Genomic DNA, 3,380 nt, shown 5'->3' with positions numbered 1-3,380 from the left:
TGAAAATATAAACAGGTTTAATGATTTTTTATCAAGTTTATTTTTTTAAGATAAAAAATTGTTATTTATTTGACAGAAAACTTTTGAATTAAACAAATAATGGCAATAATCAATACTTATGATGAGGAAGCATAAGGCAAGCTGACACTTTGCAAACATCCCCACCCAGGTGGGATATGTGTGGCATTCCTCAGGTATTCCTGGCTGCCTTAAAGCTAAGAGAAGCAGAAAACAAATCGTTAACTGATTTGAGATCACAGTCATGCAGGACATGAATCTCCACAAGTTTACAAATCTCTTGGCAAATTACAAGAAAAAGGCAATCTTATCAATAGCCTAATATTCAGAAACCCATAGACTCAGTTTCCTGGAGGCCCAACATCACCCTCCCTCCATAGTGATGTGGGGAAGAAAGGCAAGAAGGAAACAGGAAACCAAATTAAATTTCCTTATAACTTGGAGCCCACTGACAAATACTTGAGGTAAATAAAGAGTATAACATTTCTCCAGGAACCCCCTAGTGTCTTCACGTTAATGCCTTACTGAAGGGAAAATAACCTTAGCTTGAAAATAGCAAGGCATTTTATGAGTCCCTTTAGTATATGAAATTTCTTCTGGCGGTCTCTCTTTGGCCTTTATCTCCCCCAACTCCATAGTATATAACTAGTCACTTTTTATAACCCCAGTGCTTCTCTTCTTGCCCTGGAGTTCTATTCCTGTGTTTTAATAAAATAACCTCTTTGCACCAAAGACTTCCCAAGAATTTTTTCTTGGCCATCAGCTCTGGACCCCACCACTCCAAAACCATATTACTTACATGAATTAAAAATATTTTCACTGAGAGGAGGGGCAAGATGGCGGAGAAGTAAGGAGCTCCGTACTTACACTCGCGCCCATGCTTCACACGGAAAAGATCTGAAGCCATAGGAAACCTCATGAAACACAAGAGATTGGGAGAAAAAGGGTGCAGAATCCACTGAGAAAGCCTTCTAATGTTAGTGCCAACTGGGGAAGATAAAATCGGGCCGGGATCAGAGACTCCAGGGTCAGAGACGATCCCCCTCTGCGGGGAGTGAAAGGGGAAAAAGAGAGAGTCAGAACCAGAAAAACCTCCACTCGGGACATAGAAAGACCTTGCGCACAAAATACCTGCACACCAGGTCCCCACGCTCCAACTCGCCACGGAGGGGCTGCGCTCGTGGACTGCTGCTTTGTGCTGGTTCCTGGCTGGCTGGGAGAAGCTGTGCGCCTGCCGCCATTGCCCTCCTGGTGGGCTTGGACCCCTGGAGGAGCCGTGTGCAGGCACTGGGTGTCCACGCTCCTGGCTGGTTGGAACTCTAGAGGGAAGGCAAAGAGCTAAAAACTGGGAGATTTGCCCGCGAGTTCGTGTTTTGGGTTAAGAGACACAGCGGGCTCAGTGTGCCCGGCAGGCAAGCCCCATGCCCCGCCCAGGCTCCCCAGCCAGACCCGAAGGAGAAGGGAGCAGAGGCCTCTGGCTCCACCCCCAGAGCTAGACAGGAGGCTTGGAAATGCCCTGAGGGGATTGCCAGGGGATTGCCTGCAGCAATTTCAGCTGGGCACTTGGACTGGGATTTGGAGGCTGGGACTGGTCTGGGTTGAAGAACACAACAAACTTTGTCTGCCCCCCTGGCCCTGGGAGCTTACACGCCCAAAAAGGCCAGGTGGAGCGCTTGATTCAAGAAGGGACTGGAGCTCCAACAATCTCCTCCCTACAACCAACAAGGCAGAACTCCATCCTGAGCAGTGGATCACACCACACCCATCCCTCCTTGAGAGCTGCCTCCTCCTTTTTTTTTCTTTTCTTTTTTTTCTTTTTTTCCCCAGAACACTGACCTGATTAACTCTGGTCACAGGCTTCCTTAAACAATCAGATTTAGTCCATTCTGTAGATGTAAATTCTACACCTACCAACATTTTCATTTCTTTCTCTCNTTATTTTGTTATAATTTATTCCTACTACACATGAAGTGGTGTAATGCTATTTGCAAGTGGACTTGGGTAAGTTGTAAATGTATATTGCAAGTTTTAGAGCAATCACAAAAATGATAAAAATAAAAAGTATATCCAATATGCTAAAAACTTGAATCATATAAAAGGCTCAATTGAAATCATAAATGACAGAAAAAAGAGTAGAATACAAAATTTCCATTAAAAAGGCAAAAAATAGAAAAATATAACATATATGGTAGCTATCTATCCAACTATATCAATATTCACTTTGAACTTAATAATTTAAATGCACAAATTAAAATACAGAGATTGTCTGAGTGGATCAAAACCCAAGATCTAACTATATGTTGCTTAGAAGAAACCCACATTAAAGATGAATATGCATATAGGGACACCTGGGTGTCTTAGTTGGTTGAACGTCAACTTTGTCCCAGGTAATGATCTCATGGTTCATGGGTTCCAGTGCCAGGTCAGACTCTGCACTGACAGTATGGAGCCTCTTAGGGATTCTCTGTCTTCTCTCCCCTCTTTCTGATCCTCTCCCACTTGCACTCTCTCTTTCTCTCCCAAATAAATAAACAGAAACTTTAAAAATAAACAAAAGTACACATATAGATTAAAAGTAAATAAATGGACAAAAATATACCATGCAAACATCAATGAAAGGAAAATAAGATTAACTATATTAGTTAACAATTAATGATTTTAATTTCAGACAAAGAAGACTACATGTATACACCAGCAAGAGTGCATCAAGCTATGTGATCTAAAAGCTGGAAGAATTTCAAAGAGAAATAGGTAAAACTACTATCATAGTTGGAGACTTCAACACACATTTGTCAGAAATGAACAGACCTGACAGGTAGATAATAAGTAAAGGTGGAGATGAATTCAACAATGCATTAATCAACTGGATATAATTGACATCTATGTACCACTTCATTCAACAACAACAGATAAAGATCTAGGCTTACACAGAGGATTCTCCAAGATAGTCCATATTCTGGGCTATAAAACACAGCTTAACAAAATTAAAATAATAGTATAAAGGTCTGTCCTCAGACAATAATAGAATTAAATTAGAAATTGATAACAGAAAAATTGCTGAAAAATCCTGAAATACATGAAGATTAAACATCATATTTTAAATAAAAATGAGGCCAAAGAATAAACCTGAAGTTTAATTAGAAAATATTTTGAAATAAACATTAAAACGTAACTTATCAAAATTTATGGGATGCAGCAAAATCAGTTCTTAGAGGAAAATTTATAGCTTTTAACGCATATATTAGAAAGGAAGAAAGGCTTAAAATCACGATTCTTAGTTTCTACCTTAGGAAACTAAAAAAGAAAAAAGAAAGAAAAAAGAACAGCAAATTAAATTCAAAGTAGGTAAAGGAAAAAAGAAT

The sequence above is a fragment of the Crocuta crocuta genome, unplaced genomic scaffold, assembly GCF_008692635.1.
Source record: "Crocuta crocuta isolate KB4526 unplaced genomic scaffold, BGI_CrCroc_1.0 scaffold1410, whole genome shotgun sequence".
Taxonomy (NCBI): domain Eukaryota; kingdom Metazoa; phylum Chordata; class Mammalia; order Carnivora; family Hyaenidae; genus Crocuta; species Crocuta crocuta.
This window is presented reverse-complemented; position numbering follows the sequence as displayed.